Genomic DNA, 23,315 nt, shown 5'->3' on the forward strand with positions numbered 1-23,315 from the left:
GGGCACAGGACTCAGAGATGAAGACTCCTGGGGAAGGCAAGGGTCATGAATGGCCTTCCCAGCGGGGGGAGCCCCAGGCTTCTTAAGCTCCACCTGGAGAGGCACAAAAAGTTGACTTGAAGAGCCCAGAGAATTGTCTCAGTCGTCTGTCCGTTCGTCCGTCCGTCCATCCATCCATCCATCCATCCATCCATCCATCCATCCATCCATCCATGCATTCCTTTGTCCGTTCACCCACTCATGTACTATTTATTTACCAAGCTCCTATTATGTGACAGGAATGCCCTACCTGCCAGGAATACCCTGGTGAACTAGATGGCCAAGGTCCCTGCCTTCGCAGAGCCCAGAGCCTAGTCAGGGAGAAACAGGATCAACAGATAAGTCAGGCTTTTCACAAGATGGCGCCGAAAGCGAAGAAGGAAGCTCCTGCCTCTCCTAAAGCCGAAGCCAAAGCAAAGGCTTTAAAGGCCAAGAAGGCAGTGTTGAAAGGTGTCCACAGCCACAAAAAAAAGAAGATCCGCACGTCACCCACCTTCCGGCGGCCCAAGACACTGCGACTCCGGAGGCAGCCCAAATATCCTCGGAAGAGCGCCCCCAGGAGAAACAAGCTTGACCACTATGCTATCATCAAGTTTCCGCTGACCACTGAGTCTGCCATGAAGAAGATAGAAGACAACAACACACTTGTGTTCATTGTGGATGTTAAAGCCAACAAGCACCAGATTAAACAGGCTGTGAAGAAGCTCTGTGACATTGATGTGGCCAAGGTCAACACCCTGATTCAGAGAGAAAAAGGCGTATGTTCGACTGGCTCCTGATTACGACGCTTTGGTTGTTGCCAACAAAATTGGGATCATCTAAACTAAGTCCAGCTGCCTAATTCTAAATATATATATATATATATATATATCTTTTCAACATTAAAAAAAAAAAAAAAACAAACAGATAAGCCAGCCAATGAGCACAGTGACTTTGGATCTCATATAGGGGGCCAGATAGCAAGTGAGCGGGAGGAGAGGTGGGGGCTGCTTTAGTCATGTGCTGAGGAAGAGTCATTTGAAAAAGATGGCTCTAGACAGAGGAAACGGCCAGTGCAAAGGCCCTGCGGAGGGAGTACGTTTTGTATGGGAAAACCAGAAAAAATGGAGGTGGGAGATGAAGGTGGGGGAAGAGATTGGAGAGCTGGTCACGGCTGACTCAGGTGAGGCAGTCAGGCTGCACTGTGGTTGTGGAGAGGGCAGGCTAGAGATTCTCTCCACAAAGTCAGATTGGCAGGTGAAACTGGCCCCATAGTATTCACCAGGCACAAGAACTATCTCACTGGGCTGGGCTCAGTGGCTCATGTCTATAATCCCAGCACTTTGGGAGGCTGAGGTGGGAGGTATGCTTAAGAACAGGAGTTCAAGTCCAGCCTAGGCAATATATTGAGACCCCATCTCTACAGAAATTTTTTTTTTTTGCAAAAATTAGCTAGGAGTGGTGGCATGTGGCTGTAGTGCTACCTACTTGTTAGGCTGAGGTGGAAGGATCATTTGAGCCCAGGAAGTCGAGGCTGGAGTTAGTTGTATTTGCACCACTGCACTCCAGCCTGGGTGACAGAGTAAGAGCTTGTCTCAAAAAAAAAAAAAAAAAAGTCACTTTTTTTTTTTTTAATTTTGTGGCACTAACACATAAAGCTTTTACTCTGTTCCAGGCATTCTAAGTGCTCAGCGTGTATTAACTTATTTGATCTTCTCAACAATCCTCTAAGATAGATACCAGTACTAAGCCCATTTTACAGACGGGGGAACTGGGGAACTGAGAGGCTAAGTAACTACCCTGAGGTCACAGAGCTAGCAAATGGCAGAAGCAGGATTTGAACTCAGGTGGTCCCAGAGTCCACACACTCGGCCATGAGGGCTCAAATTAAAATTGGCCGATGGAGCGTGGTGGCTCACACCTGTAAACCCAGCATTTTGGGAGGCTGAGGCAGGTGGATCGCCTGAGGTCAGGAGTTCAAGACCAGCCTGGCCAACATGGTGAAACCCTGTCTCTACTAAAAATACCAAAAAAACACAAAAATTATCTGGGCGTAGTGGTGGGCACCTGTAATCCCAGCTACTCGGGAGGCTGAGGCAGGATAATCACCTGAACCTGGAAGGTGGAGGTTGCAGTGAGCCAAGATCATACCGTTGCACTGCAGCCTGGGCAACAAGAGTGAAACTCCATCTCAAAAATTTTTTTTTTAAAAATAGCCCTTTACTCCCTGCCTATCAGGGTGGTAAGCTGTCGTCTCATCCATTCCTGGGGTTCTCCTTCTAGGATGGCCAAAGACCTAGGGGGCATGGGGAGAAGCAGTCCAGAGAACTTGGAAGTGAGCTCCTGGCCCTTGGTCTATTCTGATTGTCACTGAAATGCTCACTGTCCACGTGATCTACTCATAACCAAGAAATTGAGCCATCTGTCTCTCTCCATGCCAAGGGTGGACCTTGGGGTCTCTGGCTCCGGCTCCCGAGGGACCAAACTTTCCCCACCCCATCCTGTTACCTGCCTGATCCACTTCACCTTCAGATTCCCCCATTTTCCTGGGGCTGGCCTGGCTTTTCCCCTCACTGGTCAAGATATCCAAACCAGGACCTTGACAGGCATTCGCTCCTGGCATCCAGTGGCTTCTGCCCTCCACCCTCAGCCAAGGAAACCAGAGCCTGAACAACAAAAGCTTGGCCATGCTACTTGGACTGCCTTAGTGGGAAAATCCTACCCTTTCTTTTAAATCTCCTCGATAATGAAAACAGGACTAAAAACAGCATCTCAAAGTCCATCCTGCCATGGGAATTGGCAAGCTCTCGTGGCTTTTCTTTCTTTTTTTTTTCTTTTTTTTTTTTTGAGATGAAGTCTCGCTCTGTCAAGCCCAGGCTGCAGTGCAGTGGCACAATCTCAGCTCACTGCAACCTCTGCCTCCTGGGTTCAAGCAATTTTCCTGCCTCAGCCTTCTGAGTAGCCGGGATTACAGGCATCTGCCACCATGCCCAGCTAATTTTTTGTATTTTTAGTAGAGACAGGGGTTTCACCATGTTGGTCAGGTTGGTCTCGAACTCCTGACCTCAGGTGATCCGCCCACCTAGGCCTCCCAAAGTCACACCTGGGATTACAGGTGTGAGCCATTGTGCCTGGCCCTCATGGCCTTTTTTTTTTTTTTAAGGAGACAATGTAGAGAAAGTGCTCGGCACAATGCTAGGCACACAGTTTTCAAGAAGGGGTTTTGTTTTGTTTTGTTTTGTTTCGTTTTGTTTTTGAGACAGCATCTCACTCTGTTGCCCAGGCTGGAGTGAGGTGGCATGATCACAGCTCACTGCAGCCTCGACCTCCTGGGCTCAAACGATCCTCCCACCCCAGCCTCCCAAAGTGTTAGGATTACAGGTGTCAGCCACCATACCTGGCCTCAAGGAGTTTTGAGCCAGACAAATCAAGTTCCATTTATCAGCTGTGTGACTCTGGGCAATTCATGTGGTCTCTCTGAGTCTCACTTTCCTGTAAAATGGGGGTAATGAAATGATGACCTGTGTTTGTGGTGCTGTGATGAACATTAAGTGAGATAATGGATGGAAAGGAAATATTCTCTAATACTCAGCTTCCTGCCACACGTGTCCCTGGCAGGGCTGGTGATGTGTGCCGAAGTCCCAGGAATGCTAGGAATTACCCCTTTCAGGCACCTTGGGTGGACAAACACTAGGTTCTCATTTGGCCATCTGACTTCATCTGTGCAAAATAGGGCAAAGCACAGGAAGAGCCACTTCGGGGCTTCCCCAGCTGCTTGTGGGCTTTTCAGGCTCCACTCAGGGGACTTTTTTCTCCCAAGCTGGACAAATGCCCAGAGCAGGGAATGGGTGAGGCCTGTCCCACAGGGCTCTTCTTTGGTGTCTGGGCTGCTGATAAGGTGGAAACGACGTAAACAGAAATAGTGGCCTCCCTTCCCAATTTTGGTCTCAGGGACCTAGGGGTGCAAGGCTTCCTCCAGGCCAGGAGGCTGTCACATGAAAGGTGTCAAGGGAGGACCACTGATCATCCACGCAAACCCAGGAGACAGGGCTATGTAGTACCTGGTGCTGAGCCCCATCAAGGGAGCACTTTCTCCCAGGCAGGCCAGGAGGGCAGCAGGCAGGGCGGGGCTGGTGTGGGCTCCAGCTCTGGCCTTACCTCTGTTTCCTCCTCTCTAAAATGATGTGCACTCAGAGAGGTTGGTGATGGAAGAAATGATGCGAGGGTTCCAGTGGTGGAGAGTGCAGGACTTCTGCCCCAAAGAGGACCTTGGGCAAGTCACTCAGCCCACCTGAGCCTTACCTCCCTGGTCTGCAAAATGCGGTGCAAGTGGGAAGCTAGCAGCCCCTACTTCAAAGCCCTTGCCTCCAAGGGAAACCAAGCATCTAGTAACCTGGCTCCTCTATGGCCTTGGTGACCTCCTGTTGCATCCCTGCATCCTCTCTCTCCACCCTGACACCCCACACACCCACTAGCCAGCTAGCAGGGCTCGTCTGTTTTACCCTGAAACACATCCTGAATCTTGAATTCTACCACCTTTTGCAATCTCCACTTCCCTGGTCCAGCCACCATCATCTCTTACCCTCCCTGCCCTGGCCTTCTCCCTGGACTTCCAATTCTTCCCTTGGCCTCCCGTCCATCCTCCACACAGCAGCCAAAGCGATAGTCTTTGAAGGGCCCTCAAGACCATGCCACTCCCCTGTTTAAAACACTCCAGGCAGGGCACAGTGGCTCACACCTATAATCTCAGCATTTTGGGAGGCCAAGGCTGAAGGATCTCTTGAGCTCGAGAGCTCGAGACCAGCCTGGGCAACATGTCAAGATCCTGTCTCTACAGAAAGTACAAAAATTAGCCAAGTGTGGTGGTGCATACCTGTAGTCCCAGCTACTTGGGAGGTTGAGGCAGGGATTGCTTGAGCCCAGGAGGTTAAGGCTGCAGTAAGCCAAGATTGTGCCACTGGACTCCAACCTGGGTGACAGGGCTGGACCCTGTCTCCAAACAACAACAACAACAACAACAACAACAAACAAAAACACACCAGTTACTCCATCACAGAAGAAAATCCAAACTCCTTTCCCTGGCACTCCAGCCCTGTGTGATATGGTCTGAACCTTCCCATAACCTTACCCCTGCCACACTGGCCTTGCTGTCCCTGCAACAGACTATATTCCTCTCTGCCTCAGAGCCTTTGCACCGGTTATGTCTTTCATCTGCAATGCTGCCACCTGCAGCTTTGATAGTGCTTGTCTTTCTCCTTTTGAACTCAGTGTCAGCTCCTCACAGAGGCCCTCCCTAACCACCCTGCCTAGGAGAGCCCCAATCACTCTTGATCACTGTTAAAAGGGTTTTTTTTTTTTTTTTTTTTTGAGACGGAGTCTCACTCTGTTACCCAGGCTGGAGTGCAATGGTGTAATCTCAGCTCACTGCAACCTCCGCCTATTGGGTTCAAGCAATTCTCCTCCCTCAGTCTCCTGAGTAGCTGGGATTACAGGCACGTGCCACGACGTCTGGCTAATTTTTGTATTTTTAGTAGAGACGGGGTTTCACCATGTTGGCCAGGCTGGTCTTGAACTTCTGACCTCGTGATCTGCCCACCTCAGCCTCCCAACATGCTGGGATTACAGGCATGAGCCACCTCGCCTGGCCAAAAGGATAATTTTTAACATAAAATCATAATTCTGATATAAATATAAAATGAACATGTCAAAGATTTTATTTTAGTCATTAATTAATGGGAGGACCTGTTCAATGTTACAGCCAATTCAAAAGAGAATTCAAAGACACACATATATTGGCAATCAGGAATGCTGAAATGAATTTATAAGTAGATTGCAAAATTGGTCAATATCCACAGGACAATGATCAATTGCATTTTACCCTAACAAAATCCACCTGCATTTCTGTGAACAAGAATTATTTGGACATAAAAGTAATGAAAGGTGCAAGCCCTTATGGAATCAGACAGCTTGATGGGTGCTCCAGACAGAACATCCAGCTCTCTTTTTTGCCTGTTTTAAAGTCTCTCATGAGTTTCTTGATGCATCCTCTACCCAGCATTTAACAACACCTGGACGTAACTGTTCGCCTGTTTCTTATCCTTCTCCTTTCGCTCCATGCCTGAATGTATCTTGAGAGTGGAAATTCTGTTTCGTTCACAGCATCTAGAAGAGTGGCACATAGCACGTGCTTAATAAATGTTTGTTGACTTTCTTTCCAGTTTCCAGGGCAATTTGTATTTTAGAAGAGGACACAAAAGAGGTTAGTGCTAAACCTAAAGGAAAGAATTCTGGCAGTCAATGAGGGGAGGACATTTGGGAGGGGGAAAGAGGAGGGTTTCATCGTCTTTCAAATAACCAGGACCTCTGCTCACCCCCAAGGGGCTGCATCCCAAGCTCCAAGGATCTAAAGGGAATCTGATCCAAGGGTGGTAAGGGCTGCTGTTCTCTGGCTGAGGCCGCTCTGTGATACCATCTCAGACAAGTCCGAGGGCACTAAGAGGTTAATGTGACCCCACAGCTCACACCGTCTGGGCCTGACCCCTGGGGACTCCAGAGTCGGCTCACAGATGTCCGAGGGTCTCGGACCCTCTCTGTTAGTGCCTGTGTACAGAGAGGGGCAGCAGCTGCCATTGTAGGAAAATGAGTCATTAATGAGGGAATTCATTAATTAATGTGTAATTGTTACACACCAGGTCAGCGACCCAGCACCCTGAAATCCTAGAAATCTCGTGGTGAAGGGCACCCTCTCGATACGGAGATCTTCTGGCCCCTGGAAACAGCCTGTGCGCGGCGTGCGTAAGCCTAGAGTGGGCGGAAGGGAAGAGAGGAAGATGCTGCAAGGGCCAGGAAAAGAGATGAGTCACGAAATGAGGGGATGCAAGAAAGAGGAAGTGAGGGAAGAATGAATCCACGGGATCTTCCCTGCGTACATACTGTGTGCCGGGCACGGTTCGGGCACTGTGGACATAGGAATAGGGCGGGTCTGGCTGTACCGCTGCAGGCCTCGTTCTACTCCGGAGCCTGAGTAAATGAGTTAAACACATACAAATGTGAAGCTGCAGCTGGGGCGAGTATTCGGAAGGAGAGCGCGGTAAGAGTGCCAGGCGGCCTTGCAATAACCAGGCTTTACCTAGATTGGGCGCCAGCCCACGGAAATGTCTACAAATCAGTGCAGATATACGGACTTGATTGCATTATGCACAAGGGAAATGCAAGGTTGCTTGCAGATTTCAGGAATCAAAGCTGACATGAATAGTACATGTATGCATGCAGAATGAATACATTCTGGAGGCACGAATGCATGTGTATTAAAGTAATAGTCTTCGGTCTCGGCCTTCTCTAGTAGACCTTGCGCACCCTCTGGCGTTGCCTAGGTGCATCGCGCTGACCCTCCTCGTCCCATCTCTCCACGCCCCTTGGAGCAAGTGAGTGTATCTCGCTCTACCCAACGCCGGGCGGAGAACGAGGCCTGGGTCTTTGCTGTCCGCTACGCATGCGCACATTGCAGCGCTTGTGAAGAAGCTTGTTGCAAAACATATAACAAGCAGTCAGGATGGCCGAGCGGTCTAAGGCGCTGCGTTCAGGTCGCAGTCTCCCCTGGAGGCGTGGGTTCGAATCCCACTTCTGACAGAGCTTTATTACTTTTCACACCAAGACCGCAGATTAATGAGGTTATGATGGCTTGCGTGTATCTTCTCATAATCTTTTTATTCTTTCACAAAACGAGTTTTTTCTTATTAACGAGCATTTTCTTTTTTAAAAAAGAATCACGCTCTGTCGCCCAGGCTGGAGTGCAGTGGCGAGATCCTCCCGCCTCAACCTCTTCAGAAGTAGGGACCTCAGAATCGCACCACCACGTCCTGTCGGACTTTTTCTTCCTGACAGACTTTCATTTGACTTTGGATTGTAAAACGTACGTCCCCTGTTGGAGTTGGGGGGGGGTCGTCTAAGAGTTCTCTTTTAAAATACCGGGAAAATAACACTTGTCAGAAGTGGGATTCGAACCCACGCCTCCAGGGGAGACTGCGACCTGAACGCAGCGCCTTAGACCGCTCGGCCATCCTGACTTCCCGGAAGAAGAGGACTCTTTGGGATCTGATGTAGTTCCTCTCATGCTTCAACGACGCTCGGGACCCAGAACCCAGAAGCGGCGTCCGGGGCAGTTCTGAGTCCGGCCTACAGCTTAGGTTATCCACAACCAAACCCACCCGGTGCAGCCGAGACTCACTGCTGCTCTCAAACTGGCGCTTTCTACTGAATACACAGATAATTTAAATGGAAAATCAGTTTCCCTTACCTTCAACAGAATTAAACACAATGAAAACGAAAAAACGTTGCTAAATTCTAGCCGCCTGGCCAGGCTCTGAGCCTCAAGTGGTGGTATTATTATGAACTATTACCAACACCTGTCGGATGTTTCGGGTTGTGAATGGGGCACTGGAGGAGTAGGGGGCGGGGTTTGGAGAATTACTGTTGGAAAGAGGATACTCTGTAAGGTTTTTGTCATCCGCTCCTCAGGACGGGAGGCCTTGGGTTGGGAGATCCCACTCTGCAAATGATTACCTAGGGCCTCATCCAGAAACAGTTGGCTTTTAGACCTTTATAACAAGCTGATCAAGGGAAACAGTTGGAGATTGTTAAGCTTGGGGAAGAGAATTATTATCTGTCTACAAAAGCCTGATACACAAGGGGTTGGGATTGTGTCCGCCTGTCCTTTTTGCTCCAAGAACTGGGGCCTGAGGTAGGCGTGCAGTGGGTGGACAGTTACAGAGGATGGGTTTGGGAGAAGAAAGAGTTTGCTGGAAAGGAAACAGGGTGACTGTATTGGTAGTGATATCCCCGTCGCTGGAGGCATTCAAGACGAGAATGGATGGTAACTTGGTGGAAATGCTGCCAAGGAGATTCAAGAATTTCTATTGCTGCCGTAACACGTAACTACAAATTTGGTAGCTTAAAACCATCTCATTTATTTATCTTACAGTTCTGGAGGTCAGAAGTCTAAAATGGACCACAGGGTTACATTCCTTCTGGAGGCCAGAAGGGAGAATCCATTTCCTTTCCTCTTCCAGCTGCTGGAAACCACCCACATTCTTTGGCTCCTCAGTCCACACCACTCCAACCTTTGCTGTGTCTTCACATCACCTTCTCTGACTCTGACTTTCCTGCCTAACCTCTTACAACAACCCTTGTGATTACACTGGGCCCGTCTGATAAACCAGGGTCATCATCCCATCTCCAAGCCCATTATTATTATCGTTGTTGTTATTTTGAGACGTAGTCTCACTCTGTCGCCCAGGATGGAGTGTAGTGGCACGAACTCGGCTCACTGCAACCTCCGACTCCTTGGGTTCAAGCAATTCTCCTGCCTCAGCCTCAGTCTCCCAAGTAGCTGGGACTATAGGCACACACCACCACGCCCGGCTAATTTTTGTATTTTTAGTAGAGACAGGGTTTCGCCATGTTGACCAGACTGGTTTTGAACTCGTGACCTCAAGTGATCTACCCGCTTCCCAAAGTGCTGGGATTACAGGCGTGAGCCATTACGCCCAGCCCAAATCCTTAATTTAACCACAGCTGCAAACTCTCTTTTAAGCATTTAAAGTAACAGAGCCACAGGTTCCAGGGATTAGGATATGGTGAAGAGACTCATTATTCTAACAGTGCCCTAAAGCACAATTCGATTTGGAAGATTCCATCCAGGGGTAATTTTCTGTAATATCTTTGGTCTGAGACCAACTTTCCCTACCACTTCGCTGTTCAGTCTCCCAAAAACTGCTCTGAGTTCACCTCTCCCTCCATCACAAACCTGGCTGGTGGATCCCAGAGGCCCCTGCTAAACCTTGAACAGGTTGAGAAGTACTGCGTTTGAATTCCTGCCGTGTGACCTTGGGTAGATCACTTCACCTCTCTGAGCCATATAGGAAGAAGGGAGGAGTAGAGGCAGGAGTCCCTAACCCCTATACTGGTCCGTGACCTGTTAGGAACCAGTGGCATAGCAGGAGGTGAGCCACAGGCAAGCTAAGGAAGCTGCATCTGTATTTACAGCCACTCCCCATCGCTTGCATTATTGCCTGAGGTCTGCCTCCTGTCAGATCAGGGGCAGCATTAGATTCTCATAGCAGCGTGAACCCTATTGTGAACTCTGCATGCAAGGGATTAGGTTGTGCACTCTTTATGAGAATCTAACGTCTGATGATCTCCCATCACCTCCAGAAAGGACCACTGAGTTGCAGGAAAACAAACTCAGGCCTTCCACTGATTCTACAATATGGTGAGTTCTATAATTATTTCATTATATTTTATAATGTTATAATAATAGAAATAAAGTGCATTATGAACGTAATGTGCTTGAATCATCCCAAAACTACCCTCCTAACCCACCCCTACCTCCCCGGGAAAAACAGTCTTCCACAGAACCAGTGCCAGTTCCTGGCACCAAAAATGCTGGGGACCGCTGAGTTAGGGGGACTGTAACACCATTCATCGATTTCTTTGGGTGTAAAAGACAGAAACCCAGCTTGCCCTCATTTTGGCAAAAAAGGGAGATTTGTTGGCTCATGAGACAGAAGGTGGGGTAGGCAGGCAGGCTGCTGGATCTCAGGGGCCCCAAGAAGTGAGGGACTAGAACTTCTCCCACCTGTGCCCCTCTCTGCTTCTCTGGAGGCAGCTCTGGCCAGGGCCTTGTCTCTCTGTTCAACACCAAGAGGGCCACCCTCACACTCCAGATCTTTCTGGAAACCTTCCCTGCTCACTCCCATAAATCGAGTTGTCTGGCACAGTGTCCCCCAGCTGCCTGGGTCTCCATCCAGGCACATTATCTGGGTAATCCTTTGTTTAATGGCTCTCCCTAACACCCCCCAAAACCAAACTCTGGTCACTCTGTGGCTTGGTGATTAGCCGGAGCCCTGGGGCTAGGGCCTGGCACATAATAGGGCTTGGTCCATATTTGCTGTGTAATGAAAGAAATAAATAACACAATCCTAATTTACCAAAAAAAAAGAAAGAAAGAAAAAAAAAAAACGGGTTCATACCATGGAGAAATCTCAAGACAAAGAGTTAAGCGAAAAAAGCTAAGTAGAAACCAGAAATGGGCTGGGCACGGTGGCTCACAACTGTAATCCTAGCACTTTGGGAGGCTGAGGCGGGTGGATCACTTGAGGTCGGGAGTTTGAGACCAGTCTGGCTAACATGGTGAAATCCCCTCTCAACTAAAAATACAAAAATTAGCCAGGCATGGTGGCGCATGCCTGTAATCCCAGCTACTCAGGAGGCTGAGGCAGGAGAATCGCTTGAACCCAGAAGGCAGAGGTTGCAGTGAACAAAGATTGTGCCACTGAACTCCAGCCCGGGCAACAGAGTGAGACTCCATCTCAAAAAGTAAAAAATAAATACATAAATACAATCTTACCAGGTGATCAAGGTCAACATCAACAGTGATAGGTTCCATTGATAGTAGGTATCCTTGAGTGGCACTTTACCTCTGTAGCCTTCCTTCCAAAAATGCATTACTCTAAGTCTAATCATGAGAAAATAATATCAGACAAATCTCAATTGAGGAACATCCTACAAAACCCCTGACCAGGACTGCATACAGTAGCTCACATTTGTAATCCCAGCACTTTGGGAGGCTGAGGCGGGTGGATCACGAGGTCAGGAGTTTGAGACCAGCCTGACCAACATGGTGAAACCCTGTCTCTACTAAAAATACAAAAATTAGCTGGGCATGGTGGCGCGTGCCTGTAATCCCAGCTACTAGGGAGGCTGAGGCAGAAGAATGACTTGAACCCGAGAGGCGGAGGTTGCAGTGAGCTGAGATCATGCACTCCAGCCTGGGTGACAGAGTGAGACTCTGTCTCAAAACAAACAAATTAAAAAAAAAAAAACCCTGACCAGTACTCCTCAAAATGATCAAGGTCATCCACAACAAGGAAAGTCTGAGAAACTGCCACAGCCAAGCAGAGTCTACAGGCACAAGCAGAGTCTACAGGCACTAAATGTACTGTGGTAACCCAGTTGGGATCCTGGAAACAGAAAAAGCACACTAGGGGAAAACTGAAGAACTCTGAATAAGTATTTAATAACAATGTAGCAATATTGGCTCATTAGTTGTGACACAAATGTAGCCTGGGCAACATAGTGACACCCGACTCTAAAAAAAAAAAAAAAAAATAGCCAGGCAAGGTGGCTCACACCTGGGGTCTCAGTTACTTGGGAAGCTGAGGTCATTTGAGCCCAGAAGTTTGAGGTTGCGGTGAGTTATGGTCATGCCACTGGACTCCAGCCTGGGTGACAGAAGGAAGCCCTATCTTTAAAATAAAAAAAAAAAAAGAATAACAATTTTGCTCTTCAAAATTAGCGTGGCTTTGTCACCCAGGTTGGAGTGCAGTGGCGCGATCTCGGCTCACTGCAACCTCCACCTCATGGGCTCAAGTGATCCTCCCACTTCGGCCTCCCAAGTAGCTAGGATTACAGGCACGCCACCATGACTGGCTAATTTTTGTATTTTTTTGGTAGAGACAGGGTTTCACCATGTTGGCCACACTGATCTCAGACTCCTGGGCTCAAGCAATCAGCCCACCTGGGCCTCCCAAAGTGCTGGGATTATAGGTGTGAGCCACCACCCAGTCAAAAGCACTGTTAAAAAATAAAAGACAAGCCACAGACTGGGAGAAAATATTTGCAAGTTTTTTAAAAATCAGATATATCTGATAAAGCACTTGCATCCAGTTATATCTCAATTATAAGGAGACAACCCAATATTAAAATGGGCAAAAACTTTAAACAGACACTTCAGCAAAGAAGATATATGAATGGCTAACAACCACATGAAAAGATGCCCAACATTGTTAGTTATTATGGAAATAAACAGTAAAGCCACAATGAGACACTACTGCACACCTATTAGAATGGCTTTTTTAAAAAACTGGCAATACTAAGTATTAGCAAGGATGAGAGGCTACTGCTAGAAGTCTCTCATATATTGCCAATGGGAATGTAAAATGGTGAGGCCACTTTGGAAAATGGTTTTTTTTTTTTGTTTTTTTTTTTTGAGACAGGGTCTCCTTCTGTTGCCCAGGCTGGAGTGCAGTGGTGCAATCCCGCCTCAGTGTACCCTCCGCCTCCCAGGTTCAAGTGACCCTCCTGCCTCAGCCTCCTGAGTAGCTGAGATTACAGGCACCCACTACCATGCCCAGCGAATTTTTGTATTTTTAGTAGAAACGGGGTTTTGCCATGTTGGCCAGGCTGGTCTCAAACTTCTGACCTCAAGTGATCCACCTACCTTGGCCTACCAAAGTGCAAGTATTATAGGTGTGAGCCACCACGCCTGGCCAAACATTGATTCTTTTTCTTTTTCTTTTTTTGAGACAGAGTCTTGCTCTGTTACCCAGGTTGGAGTGCAGTGGCACGATCTTGGCTCATTGCAAGCTCCGCCTCCTGGGTTCATGCCATTTTCCTGCCTCAGCCTCTCAAGTAGCTGGGACTACAGGTGCCCGCCACCACACCCGGCTGATTTTTGTATTTTTAGTAGAGACGTGGTTTCACTGTGTTAGCCAGGATGGTCTCGATCTCGTGGCCTCGTGATCCGCCTGCCTCAGCCTCCTAAAGTGCTGGATTACAGGCGTGAGCCACTGCGCCTGGCCACTGGAAAATGCAATATCTTTTTAAAAATATTATTTGGCTGGGCAAGGTGGCTCATGCCTGTAATCCCAGCACTTTGGGAGGTCAAGGTGGGTGGATCACCTGAGGTCAGGAGTTCGAGACCAGCCTGGCCAACACGGTGAAACCCTGTCTTTCCTAAAAATACAAAAATTAGCCAGGCGTGGTGGCACACACCTGTAGTCCCAGCTACTTGGGAAGCTGAGGCGGGAGAATCCCTTGAATCCAGGAGGCAGAGGATGCAGTGAGCTGGGACCGCGCCACTACACTCCAGCCTGGGCGATAGAGACTCCATCTCAAATATATATATATATATTTGAGAAATTATATATATATATTTGAGAAATTATATATATATATATATATAATTATTTTATTTTGCCTTTTAAAAAATAGAGACAGGGTCTCACTCTGTTGCCCAGGCTGTGTCGAACTTCTAGCCTGAAATGATGCCCTCACCATCACTGGCCTCCGCCTCCCAGAGTGTTGGGATTGGGATTATAGGCACAAACCATCACACCCAGCCTGTTTCAAGTAAAACAAGTTGACCGGGCTAAGCTCGATGGATCACACCTATAATCCCAGCACTTTAGGAGGCCGAGGCGAGCAAATCACTGAGCCCTGGAGTTCAAGACCAATCTGGGCAACATAGGGAGACCCTGTCTCTACTAAAAATACAAAAATTAGCTGGGTGTGGTGGTGCAGCCCTGTAGTCCCAACTACTCAGGAAACCAAGGCAGGAGAAACGCTTGAACCCCAGAGGGGGCGAATGTTGCAGTGAGCTGAGATCGCACCACTGCACTCCAGCCTAGGGGACAGTCTCCATCTCAGAAAAAAAAAAAAAGAAAGAAAAGAAAGAAAAGCATAAACAAGGTGGCTGAGTGACACTGCTCACACAACGACAGAGTTCAGGGGTTTCCCCAAACCATCCTTAGGTTCCATAATCAGCCAGGACTCACAGAACTCACTGAAAGCTGTATAACCACAGCTGCAGTTTATGACAGATGAAGGATACGAATTAAAACCAGCCAAGGGAAATGGTGTATAGGGAGGGGCCAGGAAAGTTCCAAACCTGGAACCTCCATTATCCTCTCCCTGTGGAATCAGGGACAGCGTTACTTTTCCAGCATCAATGTGTGACAATACGCACAGACTATTGCCACCCTAGTAAACTCACTGTCTTGGTTTCTAGAGTCTTCACTGAGGTCCCATCATGCAGGCAGGGTTGACTGCCCGGGCAGCAAATCTCAGACTCCAGCTTCTCCTAACGTCCAGCTATGTGGGTCCATATCTTGTATCCCAAAGCCTCCACCCTAAGTCACACTGTTTGGTGACCTGCTGCAGCCAGACCCCATGCTAAACCACATTGTTAGACTATCGGGTGTGGCCAGCTCCACCCTAAACAATGGCTATCAGATATGACATTCCAAGGGTTTAGAGGTCAACACCCAGATGCTGAGCACAAAAGCTAGATCTTGCTGGGTGGGTGGTTCACGCCTGTAATCCCAGCGCTTTGGAAAGCCACGGCAGGCAGATCACGAGGTCAGGAGATTGAGATGATCCTGGCTAACATGGTGAAAACCCGTCTCTATTAAAAATACAAAAAATTAGCCAGGCGTGGTGACAGGTGCCTATAGTCCCAGGCAGGAGAAAGGCTTGAACCCGGGAGGCGGAGCTTGCAGTGAGCCAAGATCGCACCACTGCACTCGAGCCTCGAGCCTCGAGCCTGGGCGACTCCGTCTCAGGAAAAAAAAAAAAAAAAAAAAAAAGCCCTCAAAACTAACTAGGAAATGGGGAGATGTAGGTCAAAGGGTACAGAGTGGCAAACATGTAGGATGAAGAAGTGGAAAGATCTAATGCACAGTATGAGGCTTATAGTTTTTTTGTTTGTTTTTTTTTTTTTCTGTTTTGAGACAGAGTCTCGCTGTGTCGCCCAGGCTGGAGTACAGTGGCGCGATCTCGGCTCACTGCAACCTCCACCTCCCAGGTTCACGCCATTCTCTTGCCTCAGCCTCCCGAGTAGCTGGGACTACAGGTGCCCGCCACCACACCCGGCTAATTTTTTGTATTTTTAGTAGAGACGGGGTTTCACCGTATTAGCCAGGATGGTCTCGATCCCCTGACCTCATGATCCGCCCACCTTGGCCTCCTAAAGTGCTGGGATTACAGGCGTGAGCCATCGCGCCCGGCTGAGGGTTATAGTTAATAACATTGTGTTGTATTCAGGATCTTTGCTAAATGAGTAGATTATAGCTGCTCTTGCCACAGGGAGGAAAATGGGTACCCATATGAGATGATGGATATGTTAGTTTGTTTCACTACAGTAACCATTTTACTGTATATGTATCGTATAACATATTGTATCTCTTATATATACACAATAAAATGCATTAAAAAAAAAAAAAGGAGCCACTCCCACAGCACCAAGCATAGGGCCAGTTGGAAAAGCACTCAATCAATATTCGTTGACTGCAGTCAGCAACTGGTTGAAGTTGGCTTCTGGAAGCTGTTAGATGAACCCTCATGGGAACCTTTCTGTGAATTTCTTAAAATTGTAAATCAGGCACGGCGTGATGGCTCATGCCTGTGCTCTCAGCTCTTTGGGAGGCCAAGGCAGGATGATTCCCTGATGCCAGGAGTTCGAGACCATCCTGGGCAATACAGCGAGACCCCGTCTCTACAAAAAATAAAAAAATTAGGGCACCAAGGCGGGCGGATCTCGAGGTCAGGAGATCAAGACCATCCTGGCTAACACGGTGAAACCCTGTGTCTACTGAAAATACAAAAAATTAGCCAGGCATGGTGGTGGGCGCCTATAGTCCCAACTACTCCAGAGGCTGAGGCAGGAGAATCGCTTGAACCTGGGAGGCGGAGGTTGTAGTGAGCTGAGATCACGCCATTGCACTCCAGCCTGGGCGACAGAGCAAGACTCCCTCTCAAAAACAAATAGTAAAAATAAATTAAAAATAAAAATAAAATAAAATAATTAACTGGGTGTGGTGGTGCATGCCTATAGTCCTAGCTACTGGGGAAGTTAAACTGGGAGGATCGCTTGAGCCCAGGAGGTCAAGACTGCAGTGAGACATGATCACACGATTGCACTCCAGCCTAGGCATCAGAGTGAGACCCTGTCTCAACAACAATTGTATTTTTTTTGTTTTTGGTTTTTGTGAGACGGAGTTTCGTTCTTGTTGCCCAGGCTGGCGTGCAATGGTACAGTCTCAGCTCACTGCAACCTCCCCCTCCCGGGTTCAAGTGATTCTCCTGCCTCAGCCTCGAAAGTAGCTGGGATTACAGGTGTGCACCACAACACCCGGCTAATTTTTTTGTATTAGTAGAGACAGGGTTTCACCATGTTGGCCAGGCTGGTCTCCAACTCCTGAGCTCAAAGCAATTCCCCACCGCCTCAGCCTCCCAAAGTGCTGGGATTACAGGTGTGAGTCACCACACCCGGCTACAATAACAACTGTAAATCTAATAGTGTAAATCCTTCAGTGGTTTAAGACCCAGGTGATCTGACCCTTGGCTGCCTCTTGAACCTCATCTCTCCCTGTCTTCCCAACTCTTAGTCTTCTGTCCTTCCTCAAAGATCTCAAAGTCTTCCCTGACTCAGGGCCTTTGCACAGAAGGTAGTTTTCCCTGCCTGCAGTGTTCTTCTCCTGTCTGATTCTTGTTCATCCTCCATGTCTCTGCTAAAATGTTTAGACCTTCCTTGTCCCAGTTATCTAAATGACAACCCCCAATCAGAATTACTCTCTCCCCTGGCATCCTGCTCTTTTTCTGTGGTGGCATCATCACTATTGGTGAGTTGCTATTTCTTGGTGGGTTTGTACATCTAGACTATCTCCCCCACTAGACTCCTTGAAGGTGGGGGCCCTCATCACAGCTCACAGCTCTGTACCCAGGGCCTGGCACTCCCAAGGCACACACTAAACATCTGCTTCGTGCCTGAACCCCTACTGCTGAGTAGCTGAGTAGCTGGGATCACAGCTAGGCAGGCCCAGTACGCAGTGGGGATTTGGTCAGAATAGGGAACTTTTGTAGAACTGAAGAAAACTGAGGCAAGACATGTACTGCAGGTATCCCGTGTGGAGATGGCTACTCAGAGCCCGGGAAGGGGAGGCCAGTCCTGGCCGTAGACAGGCTGTCTGTCCCCCAACCCCATCCTAAGAATCCAGGACCCCATGGCGCCAGCGGAGACTGTGGGTGGGCAGCTGGTTCCAGTCTGGGGACAGGTTCCTTCCCACTATTTCTAACGTGGGGTCGAGTGAAGTTTGTTTGGAAGAAAATGTCAAAGTGAAAAACAGTGGAGTGATTCAGTCTTGCTTGCTGCCATTTGAAAGGAATGAAAGTGGGATTAACAACAAAAAGAAAAACCACACACACACACACACACACAAAAAATCCAAACCAAAACCAAAACAAAAACACCCTACTGTTTTAGAATCTGCCTCAGAAACAATAATCTTTTTGTTTTCTGTGTCATAATAAAATTAAGGGCTCACCCGAGCTTTGTTCTGCACTTGGACTGGTCTGCAGAGAGGCTGGTCTCTGAGTAACAATTTTGCAGCTACCAAGAAGCACTTCTCATTTCCAGAGTACCTACTGCAAGTAGGGTGCTGGGACAGAGGCAGGGTCTCAGGTGCATTGAGGGGAGGGGGTTGAACATCCTGTTGAGTGAGTAAAGGGTTAAGTCAGCATCAACCAGTGATATTTTTAAAGTGTTCATCAGAGCTTGTCTCTCACCTGATTAAAACACTCCAGGCCTTGGCCGGGCGCGGTGGCTCACACCTGTAATCCCAGCACTTTGGGAGCCCAAAGCAGGCAGATCACGAGGTCAGGAGATCAAGACCATCCTGGCTAACATGGAAACCCCATCTCTACTAAAAATACAAAAAAATTAGCCAGGCGTGGTGGCGGGCGCCTGTGGTCCCAGCTACTCTGGAGGCTGAGGCTGAGGCTGAGGCAGGAGAATGGCGTGAACTCAGAAGGAGGAGCTTGCAGTGAGCCAAGATCGCGCCACTGCACTCCAGCAAGGGCGACAGAGCGAGACTCCATCTAAAAAAAAAAACCAAGAACAAAACACTCCAGGCCTTAAAATAAAATGTTAGCCCTTCTCCATCATTGTGGTAGGCTGTATAATGGCCACTAAAAGATATAAGTGGCTCATGCACTTTGGGAGGTCAAGGCAGGAGGATTGCCTGAGCTCAAGTTCGAGACCAGCTGGGCATCATGGTGAAACCCAGTCTTTACAAAAAATACAAAAAATAGCCAGTCATGGTGGCTCAAGAACCTGTGGTCCCAGCTACTCAGGAGGCTGAGGCAGGAGGATTGCTTGAACCCTGGAGGCAGAAGTTGTAGTGAGCCGAGATGGCACCATTATTGCACTCCAGCCTGGGCAACAGAGTGAGACCCTGTCTCGAACAAACAAATGAACAAAACAGATCCTAATTCTTGGAACCAGTCCATCTTACCTTATAAAGTAATAAGGTCTTTACATATTAAGTGACTAAATTAAGATTCCTTTTCTTTTTTTTTTTCCTTTTGAAACAGGGTCTTGCTCTGTCACCTTGCAGAGCGCAAAAACATGCAGAGGCAAAAACATGACTCACTGTAGCCTCAATCTCCTGGGGCTTAAGCAATCCTCCTACCTCAGCCTCCTGAGTAGCTGGGACCACAGGTGTGCACCACCACACCCTGTCAATTTTTTTTTTTTTTTTTAGAGACAGGGGTCTTTGCTATGTTGCCCAGGCTGGTCTCGAACTCCTGAGCCAAACCCATCCTCCTGCCTTGGCTTCCCAAAGTGCTAGGTTTACAGGCATGAGCCACCACGCCCAGTCTCAAATTAAGATTCTGTATTTGGGGAAGACTATCCTGGAGTATCTGGGTGGCCCTAACCCAATCATAAGTGTCCTTATAAGAGAGGCAGACAAAGATGTTTACATACAGAAGAGGAGGAGGCCATGTGAAGTAGGAGGCAGAGACAGGGTCGATGCAGTCATAGGTTGAGGAGTGCCAGCAGCCCCCACCAGGGTTGGAAGAACAAGGATGGGATTCTCCTCTAGACCCTGCAAAGGGAGCATGACCCTTGGGACACTTGATTTTGGCTCTTCCCAAGTTTTGGAAGATTTTGGCTCAGTGAAACTGATTTCAGACTTCTGGCCTCCAGAACTATGGGAGAGTAAATTTCTGGTCTTTCTTTCTTTCTTTCTTTCTTTCTTTCTTTCTCTCTTTCTCTCTTTCTCTCTTTCTCTTTCTCTCTTTCTCTCTTTCTCTCTTTCTCTCTTTCTCCCTTCCTTCCTTCCTTCCTTCCTTCCTTCCTTCCTTCCTTCCTTCCTTCCTTCCTTCTTTCTTTCTTCTTTTTTTTTTTTTTTTTTTTTTTTTTTTTGAACAGTTTCACTCTTGTTGCCCAATGCATTTTAATGCGCTCGATCTCGACTCACACAACCTCTGCCTCCCAGGTTCAAGTGATTCTCCTGCCTCAGCCTCCCCCCGAGTAGCTGGGATTACAGGCGTGCACCACCATGTCCCGTAGTGCCCATTTTAGTAGAAACAGGGTTTCGCCATGTTGGCCAGGCTGGTCTCTAACTCCTGACCTCAGGTGATCCGCCTGCCTCAGCCTCCCAAAGTGCTGGGATTACAGGCGTGAGCCACCATGCCTGGCCACATTTCTGTTGTTTTAAGTCACCAAGTTCATGGCAACTTATAGCAGCCACAGGGCACTAATACAACCCTCTAAATAGCCCTGTGTGATCTGGCCCTGGCCCATGTTGCCGATCTCACCCTTACTCACTTGGCTGTAGCCCCACCAAGGACCTTTTTCTGTTCTCAAAACTGGTCCAGCCTCAGGGCTCCTGCACTTATTAAATTCTTCCCCCAGATTTCCCAAGGCTAGCCCCTACTCATGATTTGGGTCTCTGCATAAATGTCACCTCTTCCCACAGGTCTTTCTTGACCACCTTAACCCAGAAATCACCTGTGGGTGACTCTGTGTCACATTCCCCCATTTTACTTTAGTCACAGCATTTGTCACTATCTGGAAGTATTATTCCTCCCTGGTTTATTACTTCTCATCCCCATCAGACAGTGGGATCCAACGACTGAAATCCTGTCATTTGTGGCAACACAGATGAACCTGGAGGACATCATGAGAGTAAAATAAGCCATGCATAGAAAGACAAACACCACATAGTCTCTCATATATGTGGAATGAAATAAAGAAGTTGATCTCGGCCAGGTGCAGTGGCTCACGCCTATAATCAATCCCAGCACTTTGGGAGGCCGAGGCGGGCGGATCACCTGATTTCAGGAGTTTGAGACCAGTCTGGTGAACATGGTGAAACCCCGTCTCTACTAAAATTACAAAAAAATTAACTGGGTGTGCTGGCGGGCGCCTGTTATCCCAGCTACTCAGAAGGCTGAGGCAAGAGAATCGCTTGAACCTGGGAGGCAGAGGTTGCAGTGAGCCGAGGTCACGCCACTGCACTCGAGCCTGGGCAACAAGAGCAAAACGCCATCTCAAATAAATAAATAAATAAATAAATAAATAAATAAATAGATCTCATAGTAGAGTAGAATAGTGGTTATAGGAGGCTGGGGTGTAGTGGAAGGATAGAGACAGATTGGTTAACAGGTACAAAATTACAGTTAGGGCTGGGCATGGTGGCTCACACCTGTAATTCCAGCACTTTGGAAGGTCAAGGCGGGTGGATCACTTGAGGCCAGGAGTGTGAAACCAGTCTGGGCAACATAGTGAGACCCCATCTCTACAAAAAATTTTTAAAAACTTAGTTGGGACTGGGCTCGGTGGCTTATGCCTGTAATCCCACCACTTTGGGAGGCCAAGATGGGCAGATCACCAGGTCAGGAGTTCAAGACCAGCCTTGCCAACATGTTGAAACCCAGTCTCTACTACAGATACAAAAAGTTAGCCGGGCGTGGTGGCTCAAGCCTGTAATTCCAGCAAGACTCCATCTCAAAAAAAAAAAAAAATTAGCTGGGCTTGGTGGCATGCACCAGTAGTCTTAGCTACTAGGGAGGCTGAGGTGAGAAGATCGCTTGAGCCTGGGGGTTGGAGGCTGCAGTAAGCTATGATCATGCCACTGCCCTCCAGCCTGGGTGACAGAGTGAGACCTCACCTCAAAATAAATAAAAGGAAAAAGTAAAAACTACCAATATTGCACATTTTTTTTTTTTTTTTTTACATGGAGTCCTGCTCTGTCACCCAGGCTCTGGAGTGCAGTGGCACGATCTCGGCTCACTGCAACCTCCCTGGGTTCAAGTGATTATCCTGCCTCAGCCTCCCGAGTAGCTGGGACTACAGGCACTCGCCATCATGCCTGGCTAAATTTTTAATATTTTTGTAGACGCAGGGTTTCACCATGTTGACCAGGATGGTCTCGAATTCATGACCTTTGGTGATCTGCCTGCTTTGGCTTCCCAAAGTGATGGGATTATAGGCGTGAGCCACCGCACCTGGCCCTAGTATTGTATATTTCAAAATACAGTAGCTAGAAGTGGGAATTTTGAATGTTCTCACCCCAAAGAAGCCATAAATGTATGAGGTGATGGATATGCTAAGTACCTTGATTTGATTTTTTACACAATGTACACAGGTACCAAAACATCACATGGTACTCCACATCTAGGTACAATAATAGGTTGCTGCAAAAGTAATTGTGGTTTTTGCTATTACTTTTAAATGCAAAAAACCAAAATAACTTTTCCACCAACCTAATATTACATGTCAATTAAAAACAATTTTTTAAGTGGCTCTCCTTGAAGTGTAGGTATTTGGGGAAAAAAAATGTGGGAGCCAAGAAGGTCTTGTCTAGTTCGTTTCCACAGGGCCTGGCATGTAGTAGGTGTTCAGCAAACATTGGTTGATGAATGCATGAATGACCTATCTGTGCAAACCTGTAGGCTCAAGGGGTGTGTGTGTGTGTGTGTGTGTGTATGTCTAAGGATTTTAGGGTGCATGTGTGGCAATGGAACTGTAACCTTGATATGACCTCCCACCTTCTGAGTGACCCCTCCTCCCTCATGCTGTCAGGAACTTTCTACGGAATATTTCATTTACTCTCTACAACGCTCTGTGAGGTTAAGTTTCCTTCAAATCTATATTACAGACGAGGAAACTGAGGCTCCGCGATCATCTAAGTTATATAAAATATGTTCAGAAGTGAAAACTGCATTAATAGGCAGAAAAGGACCTCCCCCTTCTCCTGCGCACCCACCCCTGGGAGCGGGGTCTCCTGGGACACTTTTCTATAAAATACAGAAAGGGGGCCGGGCGCGGTGGCTCACGCCTGTAATCACTAAAAATACAAAAAAAAAAAAAAATTAGCCAAGCGTGGTGGCGCGTGCCTGTAGTCCCAGCTACTCGGGAGGCTAAGGCAGGAGAATCACTTGAACCTGGGAAGTGGAGGTTGCAGTAAGCCGTGATTGCGCCACTGCACTCTAGCCTGTGCGACAGAGTGAGGCTCTGTCTCAAAAGAAAAAAAAAAAATACAGACAGGGTCTCACTGTGTTACCCAGGCTGGTCTCGAACTCTTGGCCTGAAGTTATCCTTTCACCTTAGCCTCCCAAAGTGCTCGGATCAGAGGCAGGAGGCACTGCATCCGGCCCCCCCGGGACTCTCC

At 48.0% G+C, this 23,315-nt stretch overlaps 2 non-coding genes and 1 pseudogene across 3 annotated transcripts; 2 read left to right on the top strand and 1 right to left on the bottom strand.

Annotated features, from left to right (window-relative positions):
- Window positions 1-383: 383 nt before the first annotated feature.
- Window positions 384-900, top strand: LOC101018453 (annotated as a pseudogene). The gene has a single exon (XR_641507.2). The product of XR_641507.2 is annotated as a 60S ribosomal protein L23a pseudogene (transcript).
- A 6,664-nt stretch (window positions 901-7,564) lies between these two features.
- Window positions 7,565-7,647, top strand: TRNAL-CAG. The gene has a single exon. It is a non-coding gene; the product is annotated as a tRNA-Leu (tRNA).
- A 354-nt stretch (window positions 7,648-8,001) lies between these two features.
- TRNAL-CAG lies at window positions 8,002-8,084 on the bottom strand. Its single transcript has one exon. It is a non-coding gene; the product is annotated as a tRNA-Leu (tRNA).
- Window positions 8,085-23,315: the final 15,231 nt, after the last annotated feature.

This window comes from Papio anubis, chromosome 18 (assembly GCF_008728515.1).
Source record: "Papio anubis isolate 15944 chromosome 18, Panubis1.0, whole genome shotgun sequence".
Classification (NCBI taxonomy): domain Eukaryota; kingdom Metazoa; phylum Chordata; class Mammalia; order Primates; family Cercopithecidae; genus Papio; species Papio anubis.